Below are 15,630 nucleotides of genomic sequence, written 5' to 3'. Positions count from 1 at the left end.
AGCTTTGGGGTAATTTTATGTCTACTGACCACTCAGTACTCTGAAAATCATTTTCAGTCATGATAAATAGGGAAACTGAAATCAAGTACACCACCCACTTAAACATGCTTTATTTTACATCTTTAATAGCTATTCAGTCTCAATTTTATATTTCACTTTCTTTCTGAAATTTAACATAAAATTATCCTTTAATATTTATTATTATGCAGTAGTCAATGTAATTACCATCTATTGACTCATAACTATTACAAGCATCACCAACGCAATTACTGTTAACAAAATAAAATGACTCAGACTGAGATTATCATGATTAATATTGATGTACTGACATTAAAACAATAACACTAATGTTATTTCTAATGCAATCTCAAAGGGGGCTATGTTTTCCCTTCCACTAAAAACAATAGCTTTCAGCAACTTTAGTCTCAACACCTGGAATCTAAAAGCTAAGTACACAGCCCTGGCCAGTGTGGTTCAGTTGGTTGGGCATCATCCTTCAGACTGAAGGGCCGTGGGTTCAGTTCCTGGTTGGAACACATGCCTGGGTTGCAGGTTCAGCCTTCAGTCAGGGCATGTGCTAAAGGCAGCCAGTCGATGTTTTTCTCTCACATCGATGTTTCTCTCCCTCTCTTACTGCCTCCCTTCCCCTCTCTCTAGAATCAACAAAAGAAAAATAATTAATAAATGTAAGCTAAGCATACATTTTCAGGCTACCCAAGTCATATTAAAGAAATAGGCCATATGAATATAATATTATTGTATTATGTGTTACATGCAATAAAATTATGTAGTTAATATATGTAGGCAACTGCCAAACTTGCAAGTTTCTACTTCTTCATATCTACTAGCAGTGCCTTGAACTTGAGTACTATAGGAGTTCACAGGAGGTTTCAAGAAGTCTTCTGGGAAGTAGCCATTCCTAAGAACGCAGAGAGTGGAAGCACACAACAGTGCCTGGAGAGCCAGGGGCCGACTCTGCCAAAGAGGAACGCAGCTGAACATGTGGAGCCCGTGGTCTAACTTGGACTGTCTTCTCAGCCAGTCCCTATGGACAACACTTTAATTTCATGAAATAAAAAGATTTTTCATGGATTTTGAAATTTCAGGAGACAATAGATAAAGCCAAACCTTATATAGGAGTAGTAAATTATACATTGCATACAACTAAAAATTCATGAAATAAGTTTTCTTGTAGTTCTTATTCTAGTATTCTAATAACTCTGACTTAAAACTTTCACAACAATATGGATGGAACTGGAGAGCATTATGCTGAGTGAAATAAGCCAGGTGGTGAAAGACAAATACCAAATGATCTCACATATAAGTGGAACCTAATCAACAAAACAAACAAACAAGCAAAATAGAACCAGAGACATTGACATAAGTAACACACTGACAGTAACCACAGGGGAGGGGAGGGAGATAATGGGGGAAAGAAGGGTAAGGGTCATCCAGGAACACGTATAAAGGACCCAGGGACAAAGCCAAAGGGAGGTAGGATTGAGGTTTGGAGGTGGGGGTGGGTGGGGCAGGGGAAAGTGGTGGCAGGATAATGGAGGCAACTGTACTGGAAAAACAATAAACAGAAAAAAGAGGAAAAAATTTTTTCAAATCCACTTGCTGTGTATTCAAAGGTCATCTAACATATATGCCAAGTATACAGAGATCCATAGTGACAATGGCCACCACCATTAATCACCCATCCCTTAGTTGTTAGTTAAGTCGTGTGTAAGGTCTATGTATAGATAGGCATAAAGAGCATTTATGTAATAAATATTTATGATTACTTATGATTATATAAATTGTTTCACCATTTAAAGTTCACATTAAAAAGATGCTAGCCTTTCTGTACACAAACGTAGAGAACACAAGTGCGACTCTAATAGAAACTCCCATGATGAGAAGTTTGTATAATCTCTCCTCACACTTACCAATTCACAATGGAGAATCATATTTTAGTCATGTTGTGGGTACACTTGCTCATTTATATTAAAATTATCATTTTTCTGTGCCAATAAGCCTGTATACCAAGGCAGTGGATGAAATACTTCTTAGTAAAATAATTCCATTTCAGAAGTATTATTCTTTCTAGACCTACATTCATGAGTCCTTTGTAAAGGGGCTAAGTCCTTGTGGCATCATTAGAGATGTTCACACATATCATCTTTTCCCTTATTTTGGCCCATAATGGCCTATCGCTTCCCTGCCACTTTGAAGCTAGGCATAGCCAGGTCATCTCCTTTAGCCAACTAAACATGATTTAAAATTGTATGCATCCCTCTAGCTCTGGCAGACAGTCAGTGCACAATGTGCCAAGGTCCTTTTCTCCTGCCTTGCTCTTATGGAAGCACCTAGTGAGAGAAGGATGACAAGTGACTGCAGTGTCACTGTGATGACTCACAGCAGACATTTAACATAAACAGTTGTCATAAATAAACTTTTATAAGTGTTAAGTCATTGAGATTTGGTAAAATCATAAGCATGATGATTTTACTTTAGAAAGTTGACAAGTGCATAGTATTGTAGATCAATTTTGGCAGTTATTACAGATCATCTCAAGCAATAACCAAAGCAATAAGTCCAATTACCATACTCTCAAATACACAAGCTTAATCAATATCTCTACCCTAAATAAAGTGGAATACACAATGTTATTGGCAAATGAGGAAGACCATTAATTAGACAAATAATGATTTTTAAAAATTCCACTCTATCTCAGCCCTGGCTGGTGTGGCTCAGTGGATAGAGTGCCAACCTGCGAACCAAAGGGTTGCTGGTTCGATTCCCAGTCAGGGCACATGCCTGGGTTTCCAGCCAGGTCCCTGGTAGGGGGTGTATAAGAGGCAACCACACATTGATGTCTCTCTTCCTCTCTTTCTCTCCCCTTTCCCCTCTCTCTAAATACAAATAAACTTAAAAATTCCACTCTATCTCAACATTATCCCCCTATAAGTGTTCTTAACACATCACTACCACACAATCTTTCTAAAGACATCATGCAATCTCTCAGAAACTAATATATTTCTATCATTTTTTAAGATTTTATTTATTTACCTTTAGAGGAGAAGGGAAAGAGAGAGGGAGAGAAATATCAATGTATGGTTGCCTCTTGTGCATCCCCTGCCGGCAACCGGGAACTGGCCTGCAACCCAGGCATGAGCCCTGACTGGGAATCGAACCTCGAGCGTGTGGTTCGCAGGCCCGCGCTCATATATTTCTATTGTTTTTAAACCAAAATCAAGCCTTTTGGCCCTGGCACTGAGAGCCTCACCACTCTACATGTATTTGCCACTGTAGCCTGATACATACCCTGCCATCTTCATTCCACCCTTAACCAGTCGGTTTCTTCACCCCACACATTATATTCTTTCTCATCTTCTCTACCCACCGTACAATCTCTAAATTTCTGCAGTACTTAAAGTGTATACATAATCCAGCAGCTGATTACTTTCCAGTTAGTATTGTGGATATACATGTGTTATTCTTTTCTACCCCCATTAAATGGATCACTAGCTCTCCCAAGGAAGCAACCTGCCCTCCAATGCCTCGCAAATTCTGAATACATTAGACATACACACTTAAAATATTAATGTTAATTTGATATGACTCTTGGGGATAGCAGCTGTAAATGCAAAATAACAAGGATGCACCCAAGGTGAAGGTAGAAAATGTTTAAAAAATCTAAATTATCTTAAAACAACAAAATCTCTATGCCCTCTTAAAAAAAACAGAAAATTTATTTTTTCAAACAAAAGTTCCTCTTCCAAATAAGCAGTGGCTTGATTCCCACAAGAAAGGATTAGTATATACCCAGGACACACAAAGTACATATGCACATTTGCCCCAGTGTGAAATCCCAGGTTTTACTGGAGAAAGTGGAACTGACTGAGAGAGGACAAGGCATGCTTCTTTCTTTATTGTTCTTCAACTACAGTTGTCTCCATTTTCACCCCACCGTGCACCCCTCATCCCACCCATCCCTGCCTTCAAACCTACCCCCTTTGGTTTTGTTCATGTGTCCTTAATACATGTTCCTTGATGGAACTTGAAAGCATTATGCTAAGTGAAATAAGCCAGGTGGTAAAAGGCAAATACCGTATGATCTCACCTATAAGTGGAACTTAATCAACAAAACAAACAAGCAAGCAAAATACAATCAGAGACACTGAAATAAAGAACAAACAGATAGTAACCAGAGAGGAGTGGGGAGAGGGATAACAAGGCATACTTCTTAAGAACTAGGTGAAACATCAACTCATATGCATTGGTCTTGCCAAGCAGATCTGAAGGATGAACAGGTGGCTCCACAAAATTCTATTGCACAGCAACCTGGAAGGACAGTCACAGACCAATAGTTCATTGATTTGGGATCACCAGGTCCACTAACAACCCTTTCGGCAAACACAACAGACCAAGACTGTAATGCATTCCAGGCAGGGATGTCCTGGAGCTGGCTTGTCAGCCAGGCAGTAATGAGCCAGGCTCTGGTGAGCCCCATCCAGCACTGGAACTACGGGGCCATGTATTTGTTTGGGGAAGGTCCCCAATGCGTTTGCATTTAGAGAAATGTTGTATTTTACCATCATTTACACACGACCAAAGAGATATTCCAGATGAAATTTTATCTTTTCATAAGCTGCTAATACACTAATGAAAATGTATTGTTACAACTAAGATGTCAGATAATAGATTCTTTTCTTGATCTTATTGAAATAAATTTCCATAGAGGACTAGAAGAAAAACTGTACTCTGAAGGACTTCTAAAATTGAAGGTAATTATATACCCAATTCTATGGATGGCAATTTACTTTATTCCAAGGTGAAAATGTTGATTGATTGAGACTCTTTGATTCACATTTTTTACTTTTATTTTTATTTTTATTTGTCAATTATAATTTACACTCAATATTATTTTTGCTTTCAAAGCCCCTATTGTCTTTTTTAATTTTTCGATTACAGTTGACTGTCAGATACAAATTGATTCACATTTTTACATTCAAAACCTGAGTCCTCATCCATGGCCTCACCTTCTCCAAAAACCACTGAATATTCTCCTTTTCCAAACCTTTGTGATCAAACAGCGGCAGAAGTGAACTGTACTGTCTACTACCAGACTCCTGAGCAGAGCTCCCAGGTGCAGCGCCCCTCCCACCCTGTTCCCAAGGAGCAGGACGACTGCCCGCAAAGCGGCCTCCCCTGGGAAGCAGCCTCCAGCGAACCACCAAAGGGAAGTACTGTAGGCGGGCGGCAGGGTATTACTGTTTCACGAGTTTTGGTTAGGTCCAAGGAGCAAAATATTTCTTTCGATCTATGTTTTCACATAAAAAATAAAATGAAATTTGTGGAATTCTATGAAACACATTAATGCGAGGGAATAAATAGCCTTTGCTGTGATAATGCAGTGATTGAGTTGAAAATGTTTATTGAGCTGAACCATTCATGCATTTGCCTTATTTTATCATTTTTGTTTATAAGGAATATCACCAACGGGGCTTGCTAAATGCAGTGTCTGTCACTACTGCCATTCAACAATTTGCTTAAAATATGCTTAGGGTCCGTTCAGGGTAGTCTAGGCAGAGATTCTCATTATTGGCAGATCACCTTGATAATTTTTTGTGTAGACAAACTCATATGTCCGTTAGGCAATTCCGTGTCCCCCAGGAGGGCATTATAATTCATCTGTAACTTTACTACTTAGAAGACAAAATATTTATAATAAAAAGAACACCAAAACAAATCACCAAGCCATCTGATGATTTCCATCTAAGAAGAACATTTGTGGAATACCTCTGCAGTGTCTATTCACACAGAATGAAGGAGAAAAACCAAGCATGGCTCAGTTCAGGCAAAACATGCATGCACTTGGGTGACGCTGGGAAAATCATGAAGCCTTTCTGTGCTGTAAAAAATTCTGGCTTTACCAATTAGCACATTTGATTATTATAAGAATAAAATAATCCCTGGCTGGTGTAGCTCAGTGGATTGAGCACGGGCCTGTGAACTAGACGATCGTGGTTTGATTCCCAGTCAGGGCACATTCCTGGGTTGCAGGCCAGTTCCCAGCAGGGGCCAGTTCCCAGCAGGGGATGCACAAGAAGCAACCATACATTGATGTTTTTCTTCCTCTCTCTTTCCCTTCCCCTCTAAAGATAAATAAATAAAATATTTTTAAAAAAAGAATAAAATAAATCCCCCAATATATAATATAAATGAGTAGATACACATATATAACCACAAAGTTTTATGTAGACTAAAGTGGAAACATTTTTCATTTGATGATAGTTATCAGACGATTTGCAAATGTTTATATTCTATAACTCAATAATTATGTGTCTAGAAATCCTATCTTAAGGAAATAATCAGAAGGTATTCGAAGAGCTATGCATAAGAATGTTTACTAAAGCATGCTTTCAACTAGAAAAAATAGAAACAGGCCCTGGTTGGTGTGGCTCAGTGGGTTGAGTGCCAACCTGGGAACCAGAGTCGCTGATTTGATTCCCATTCGGGGCACATGCCTGGGTTCCCCAGTGTGGGGCATATGAGAGAGAACCAAACATTGACGTTTCTCTCCCTCTCTTTCTCCCTCCCTCTCCTCTGTCTAAAAATAAATAAATAAAATATTTTTTAAAAAAGAAAAGATAGAAACAATAAAAATAGTTCACAGTGTGCATCTACTTAAAGTTTCACTTAGAGGAAAGACACAATGTTACATTTTGAATGGTACAAAATTATACATACAATATGATGTCAATTTTGAAACATTTATGTACATATAAAAACAAAAAAACTAGGAGAAAATATATGAATACATTATTTCTGGATGATTTTTATTTTCTTCTTTATACTTTTAGCTTTTTCAATATCTTAAAATACCTATGTATTACTTTCAAAGTTTCAAAGAAGGAAGACTAAATGCTATCCTGAAATAAATTTTTCCCCAAAATAATAAATAAAAATTGAAGCAAAATGAATACTTTCTCATTTAAAATTGTTACAAAATACCATCCAGTCTGCCTACCTAGGGTATTCCTACTCTCCTCTCAAAGTACTCAGTTTAAGCCTCTCTTTTAGGAAACTGCATGACTTCATCTCACAAGTGGAGCTCAATCTCTTCCCCCCACCACACACACACCCAGGCCAACCTCTGGCGGCCTCAAGGTCCTGGGCCTCTCTGCTACATTCTCATCACACTGCACATGCACTGTGCAGGTCTGGTACTTGTGTATTAGTGTGACACCTTTGGCCTATATTAGAGATAACTTTAAGAAACTGTCCTATAAAATAAATTCCTCTATTTAAGGTAAGGATATTTTTGAAGGTGAAATATTGTTTCCCAGTTAAGCCTGAGAAACAATTGGGGAAAATTCCCTCTGGTCCCAATTTCAGGAGTGCTTACACTTCTCTAGGGCAACATGCTTGATCTTTAGCTTGTGAACATTGCAAATCACATAACTAATCATGCTTCCCCTCGATCTGTTGGCTGCTAGAAAGTTAACACTTAATTAATCTGTGATCTCGCTCTGGCAAAAAAAAAAAAAACAAAAAAACCCTGTACAGCCTGCTTTTAATTGTGTGCTTCTTGCCAGGTGCATCATTGTACTTCTGGGCATGGCCTTTCCTTGTTACCCCTATTTCTTCACTTTTAAAAAGCTGTCATAGCCCTGGCTGGCGTAACTCAGTGGATTGAACGCGGGCCTGCGAACCACACAATCGCAGTTTGATTCCCAGTCAGGGCACATGCCTGGGTTGCAGGCCAGCTCCCAGTGGGGGACTCACGAGAGGCAACCATACATTGATATTTCTCTTCTTCTCTCCTTCCCTTCCCCTCTAAAGATAAATAAATAAAATCTTTTTAAAAAAAGCTGTCTTATCTTGGTGTTCAAATGTATCATTATCATTCTTAAAACTTTTTCTCAGACCAATCAGATTATATGTAAATCAGCCAATTAATGGGACACAACTTTAATTTATTTTTGTACTATTATTTTATGTCTTATTGTACAAAACATTATATTTTCTCAGCTAGAGCCCCTGTTATTTGATTACTGAATTTATCTATTTATTGTTCTCTGCGAAAGCAAATATATTTCTACATTGTATTTTTTTAAAACATTGAAATAATTAACTGGAGAAGTGTTTGTTTTTTCTCCAAATTATTTTGGTGATTTGTCAAGAAGGCTACCATGTGAATGACAGTGTGAGTGATTGGGCAGAAATTTTAATTTATTCTAATGACTAAAATCTTAATTTACAACATCAACCATGTTTTAAAATATTCAGACATCTGTTCCAGTTGCAATGCAATGGCAAAGATGCATTTCTTTTTTCTTGGCAAGTGTTACAAACATGTCTGTTATTTACAAGCCTGTTGCTTCATCCATCAAGGTTGCTCAGAGCAGGCAGCATTTAGTGACTAAATAACACATGGCAAAGAATGATAAAGAAGAAAAATGATTCCAGCCATAGTTATATTAATTCAAGAATGTCAATTACAAATTTTAAATCTCCCATCAAATAAGTATTTCCCAAAAGGAAGTTTGGCCACCACCTCACCACGACCTCAATCAATGCGGTTAGTGCAGTCACAGCAGTCGCTGTGCTGGGCTTTCTTTTTTGCTGGTGGGTCTCACAGCAAAGTCTCAAACTAACATGAGACCTCCCAAAATTCTGACAGATCAGCCCACAGTAAAACTAAACGGGTAATAACTATAGGGAGAGGAAGCTATTTTACTAGAACATTCAATTTCATGAATTTTTGTCTTCTCTCTTACTTATTTTCTAAAGCACATTTGGAGTCTTTGGGGATTTTTTTCCATCTTATTCATAGTCGATTAGATATCTCTCTAGGGCAGCCCTCTAAAGGGTATCTGAGGGGCAAAGAAAATAACCTTAGAGCACTTTCTTTCTGAAGAAGGCCCTCTACTGGTTATTTATGGGTAAATGCATTTCTGCTTCCTCCTGGGGATCCCCCAAGTGATTAAATAAAATATAATAAGAGTATTTTTAGATTTAGAGAAACCACATATAATGCATTGCCTATGAGATTGAAAAAATAGATAAAATGACTCAGCTTTTGACTCTTCATTTAGACAGCTCATAGGCAATAACAGCCCATAACTCTCTAGGAAGGATCAGGTTTAAAATTCTGTTGTGTAGTAAGAACCTGTTTTGCCGTAACTTGGCTGACCCAAGGTCAAGGTTTGGAAGAGCAAGCTCACTTGGAAGACTGAGGCAGACACCCTAAAACCAGATGCACAGGGAGCTGAATCAGGAGACGGAGACATGAGATCAGGCAAACAGTCCCTCTGCTACTAAAGATTTATACAATCTCTGATTGTGTAGCAAACGCTGATGGAGTGGCTAAAGCACTACTTCTGTTTTCTAGGGTCCCAGGTAGTCTGTTAAGTCCAGGGAGTCCAAAAATGTGAAACATGGTTCCCATCTTTAGAAAAATACAATGTAACTCACAGATAAAGGAGTAATGGCAATAGGAGCTCCCACTTATTACTACTTACTCTGTGCTACCCACTTTATGTGTCTTTTCTCATTTATTCCTTACCATAATCCTGGTGGGGAGGTGGGGGGGGCAGGTTCTGGGCCATGCTCAAGGCAAGGAAACCACCACAAGCATGAGGTTGATTCCACAACCCACATGGGTCAGCCCAGCATCACAGTGTGACACCTCTCCCCACCTCCTCAGGGCCACCCCACCCCCACCCCACTCTTCTCCAGCTCCCTTCCCATTTTTTCTCACAGGCATTTTCCCCAGTACATGAGACCGACCTTTTAATCCCATCTTGGTATCTACTTCTTGTCTGATTCAAACTTGTTAAGTTTGAGATGTTAATAAACAAATATCCAAATGAAGATATCTAGTAGGCAGTTTATAGTAGGGGATCTCTAACAGGTCAAGGTTGGGAGCAAAGCTATAAAATAGGATTCATTAGCACAGTGATTGTATTTAAAGCCATGGGGCTTGGTAATATAGTTTTATTCAAGCCTCACATCATTCGATGTTCACATTCCAGCTCTCTACTTAAGAGGAATAGCCATTAATATACTATTTTATGCTGAACTCTGTTCTATGGCGATGCTTCTGTGAAAATGTCTGCATTTTAATTAGGATGCCCATGAAGTAAATCCACAGGATCAGTCTCTCTCAATACAATGTCAAGTCTCATGGTAACTGAGTAAGGGAGCCAATTCGACTCTTCTCTACATCCTTTCAGAGTCAGACTGTGTCCCTGTGGCTAACTCAAACTTCCAAAATTTCCTGTTTCTTTTCCTTTTATTTTTATCATCCAGTTTCTGCTCTCCAGACCAAGTCATCCCTTCACCTTCTTGCCAGTCTTTTTTTTCATTTTTCTTCAACAATCACTATTTGATTCCTAGAAAAGTTTTCTAAGAAATTTTCCTAACCATACTCAGGACTATGGAGTTAAGATTTCCAGTCTTCCCACAACATAAATTTTGTGAAGGTGCAAGATCCCGTCTCATCCAAACAAACCCTCAGAAGTGAGATAATTGGCAGAAAACAGAGAAACTGAAAAATATGATGAATAACAAGAAAATGATATGGATGTAGAAAACTAAAAGTTAGAGAAGCAGAAGAGAGATGGAACTAGAGAATATCTTTTTTGATTTCCATGTAACACTTCCAGCAAGACTGTTCTCTAAATTTAGTACTTTCTCCCATTCCTCTCAGTTGTTGTGTTTACTTCCCATCTGCTTCTGTTCTTTGCCTCACTGCATAGTCACTTCTTCCCTCCCTTTTTACATATATACAAGAGAAATAAACATTCCCGTGATAATAAAAATTAACCAACTAGATGTAAAATTTATTAAAAGTACACTAATAAAGTTAGGGAAAATTATATCTACACTTTCTAGACTGATGGATAAACATTATTAACTTCTCAGTGGTGTTCCCTTCTTCCATTGGTATTTTCAGCACCCCTCAGAACCTGATGGTACAGCAGTAGAAAGCCTGAGTATCCCCATGGAGGCAATGGAGCAAGATTCTTAAGATCCACCTGTCCTCAAATATCCAAAATGTGTAGTCAATGTGCCTGACCAGTATTTGTAAAAAAAAAAACACCTGGTTTCCTGGTACCATCTTTTCTGGACCAAAGGTTGCTAGCAACTAACCCCTGGCTCAGCCCAGGTACTAAAAATAGCTTGGAAAGGCCATCAGGAATCTTTAGAGACACTCAAGTTCATTATGAACCTCAAAATAAACCACCACTGTGACTAGTAATCCTAGGAAATGCTGCAATACAACAACATGAAGCTAGCCTTGATGTTTACTCATTCTCTAACAAAAGCTTTAATTAAGACCATTATGGGACTTCCCTCTGCCCCAAGAAAACACACTGGCAATTTTGTAACAGTAGTTGGAACAGTAAGATTAAATTTGAAAATTTTGAATGCGATCTTCAGCAATGTGTCTCTTTTGTAGATTGAGGTGTACCTCAGGATACAGTTTGCCTAAAGCTTCAAGAATATCAAGAGTAATCTGGAAAACGTAATTGGCGTTTGTGTGAAAAATAACATCATTTAACATGTTTCACTTGCCTAAGGGGAAAACAGCTTACAAGTACTCTTTCTGTGAACTGTAAACATCACAGGGATTTTAGAGAGAATGAGAAGGTATTAAGAAAAAAATAAATGTAGATTGGCTATCAAAAAAAAAACTCTCTCTGTATCATGAACCTCTCCCCTCTAGAGTTAATTAGGACATTAGATGGACTCACTCAAGAACTAGTAATGACTTCAACTCTAGGTATGTAATTGCTCTACATTAGGCCTGAGGACAGGCACAGCATAGGTGCCTACAGTTAAGTCTTTACAGTTGTTTCTCCAGCCTCTGTTTGAATAGGCTCAACATTCATGTTTCATGGAGGTAAATGGGAAAAAAATACCACGTGCCAGCAGAATACCACGTGCAACTCGAAGAGGAGTTCCGGTGAACAGAGTGTTCACCCAAGTCTGCCTTATAAAGCAGCCTCACCGTGGATGTGCTCCTCTCCCCTTTTCTGCTCTGACCCCACATTGCTCCAACCCAGCATCGGAGGAAGAGGATGTACTACTGCTCTCCAGCCCCAAAGACTGGAGTGTTGGAGAATGCTGAAAAACAACACTCCTGGCACAGTTACAACTTTTCTTAGGAAAGACAGGGGGCAGGGTCGGTGATAAAATATTGTTTCAATTGCCTTCAAAGCAGCAAATATTAATGAGTGAAAAAACATGAGCCAACTTGTTTGTAAGTCCATGAGAACTACTTTGTGAGCATACTTCTAGAAATACTTGGGGAAAGACTTAGAGCCAGGCATTCTGTGCAGAAGGAGGGCTACACCACCAGCAGCACTACATTAATGATGTGAGCATTATTTTATTATTATACAATATTATGTCAATGTATTTTGTTATTGATTTGAATTTCATTTGTACCACACATAGGTAATACCTTGGAAAAAGTAAGTTTCACACCAAAATTTCAACATAGAGGACTGAAAATTTTACTTTATTTGATTTAGACAATCTGAACACTATTGTCTGATGTATTTAATATTAGAGCTGTTAAGTGAAGAATGGCAGGGTTGTTTAGATATTCATAATTTGCTTTTTAATCAAAGGGTAATAAAATATATGTGTCTGGTTTTGTACCAATACCATGCTAATTTGATTACTTTAGATTTATATCACAGTTTGATATTAGGTAGCTGATTCCTCCAACTTTGTTCTTCTTTCTCAGGATCACTGTTGCTATGCAGGGCCTTTTGTGGGTCCATATAAATTTTTGAACTATTTGCTCTAGGTCTGTGAAATACGTCATTGGAATCTTGATAGGAACTTGAGTGAAGCTAGATTGTTCGGGTAGCATGGACATTTTAATTCTGATCATTCTTCCTATCTATTATGTGCTTCCACTTGTTTGTATCCCCTTCGATTTTTTTCTTTGGCATCTTATAATTTTCTGCACACAGGTCTTTTACCTATTTTGTTAGATTTATTCCAAGGTATTTTATTCTTTTGGAAGCATTTGTGAATGGGATCGTTTTCTTAGTTTCCCTTTTTGTTAGTTCATTATTAGCATATAAAAATGCAACTGATTTCTGGATATTAAGCTTGTATCCTGCTACTTTGCTGAGTTCATTTATCAGTTCTAGTAGTTTCTGGGTGGAATCTTTGGGGTTCCCAATTTACAGTATCATGTAATCTACAAAGAAAGACAGTTGTACTCTCTCCTTTCCTATTTAGATGCCTTTTATTTCTTCTTGTTTTCTGATTGCTATGACGAGTCCTTTAGTACTATGTTGAATAAGAGAGGTGAAAGCAAACATCCCTGTCTCATTCCCAATCATAAGTGAAATGCTTGCAGTTTTTCATTTGAGTAGGATGCAGGCAGTGGGTTTGTCATATAGGCCCTTTATTATGTTTAGGTGTGTTCCCTCTATCCTAATACCACTTTGCTGAGAGATTTTATCATAAATGGGTGCTGGATTTCATCAAATGCTTTTTCTGCATCTATTAATACGATCATATGGTTTTTATCCTTCACAGAACCCAGAAATAAACCCACACCTTTATAGTCAGTTAATATTCGACACAGGAAGCAAGCACATACAGTGAGCTAAAGACAGTTTTTTCAATAAATGGTGTTGGGACAATTGGACAGATGCATGCAGAAAAATGAAACTAGACCACCTTCTTATACCACACACAAGAATAAATTCAAAATGGATTAAAGACTTATTAGATCCAAAACCATAAAAATCCATAGAAGAAAATATAGAGAGTAAAATCTCAGAAATTGCTGGTAGCAATATTTTTACTAGTATATCTATCTTCTAAGGCAAGGAAAACAAGAAAAAATTAACAAATAAGAATATATCAAACTAAAAATTTTTGCACAACAAAGGAAACCATCAACAAAATAAAAAGACAGCCCACAGAATTGGAGACAATATTCACCAATGATACATCTGATAAAGTGTTAATATACAAAATTTATAGGGAACTTACAAAAGCCAACACCAAAAACACAAACAATCCAATTAAAAAATGGGCAAAGAGCCTGAATAGACACTTCTCCAAAGAAGCCATATGGATGGTCAACAGACACGTGAAAAGGTGTTCAGTTGTCACTAGTTATCAGAGAAATGCTAATTAAAACCACAATGAGATACCATCTCACACCTGTCAGAATAGGTATAATCAATAAATCAACAAACAAGTGCTGGCAAGGATGTGGAAAAATGGGAATACTTTTGCACTGTTGCTGGGAATGAATATTGGTACACTCACTGTGGAAAGGGGTATGTAGATACTTCAAAAAATTAAAAACAGATTGCTTTGACCCAGCAATCCCACTTCTGGGAATTTATCCAAAGAAATCCAAAGCTAATTTGAAAGACTGTAAACCGCCCCTATGTTCATCGCAGCATCATTTACATTTGCCAAGATATGGAAGCAGCCTAAGTATCCATCAATAGATGAGTGGATAAAACAGCTATGACACATTTACACAATGGAATCCTACTCAGTTATAAAAAAAAATTTTACCCTTTGCGATAGTATGGATGGACTAGAACTTTATGCTAAGTGAAATAAGCCAGTCAGGGAAAGATGAATACCATACAATTTCACTCATATGTGCAATCTAATGAACAAACTGAACTAACAAGCAAAATAGAGATGGACTCATAAACAGAGAGCAGGATGACAGCTATTTGGGGGGTAGATTTTAGGATGTACAGGGATCAAGCAAAAAGGTGAAAGGAGTAATCACCCCTCTTATCACCAGGGGAAAAATACAGTAAAATAATAAAGTCTGAAAACTGAAAAAAAAGTAATAAGAAAACACTAGCGTAAGAATCACTCCTGCATACCATCAGCTGCAGCCATCCCTGTTAAGACTCCAGAGATTCCACTCAAAAGAAGTCCTCGGTTTGCCAGCTCTTGCACTCTCAAAATCAGAGGAATACCTGTGCTGGTGAGCGGTCTCTGCCACGTGTGAACTGCACAGCTCCGTTCAAGCCACCAGCTCAAAAGGAATAGCAAACACATAGTGCCCACTGTGTCGAGACACCATTCTAATTGCTGTACACATGACAATTTATGTAATCCTCACTCTGCCTTACTAAGTAGTTGCTACTTTTAATCCCTCTTTTAAAGAAAAGGAAATCAAGTACTGAAAGTCAAGTACCATAATGTGTGGGCAGTCTGCACCCAAGGCCTAAGCCACTAGTTGCTTCTTTAGAAACTGGACCTGAAGACTTCACTAGCTGACCCCAGGCCACCCTCTGTTCCAGGTTCTGCTGAAGAAGTAGAGAGAAGGAGGAGCTAATAAATCTACCAATGACATGATGGACAGATTCCAGAGGAAAGCATGATGCAAAAGGAAAAGCAAGATCCAAAGTGGACTGAGAGAGCAGAGTTAGTCTGCCCCAGACTATGTCTCTAATCTCTTCACTCTCCCACAAAAAGCAACACTTTCTTAGTGTTCTTGGGTTCTTTTTATTTCCAGTTTTAATTGACGTACAGGACTGGGTAAGTTTAAGACACACAGCCTGATGGTTTGAATTATGCATATTAGGAAGTGGTTACAATGTTCTTGGATTCTTGACT

The sequence above is a fragment of the Sturnira hondurensis genome, unplaced genomic scaffold, assembly GCF_014824575.4.
Source record: "Sturnira hondurensis isolate 20B ecotype Veracruz unplaced genomic scaffold, ASM1482457v3 Scaffold0008948, whole genome shotgun sequence".
Taxonomy (NCBI): Eukaryota; Metazoa; Chordata; class Mammalia; order Chiroptera; family Phyllostomidae; genus Sturnira; species Sturnira hondurensis.
Note: the sequence above shows the minus strand (reverse complement) of the source record.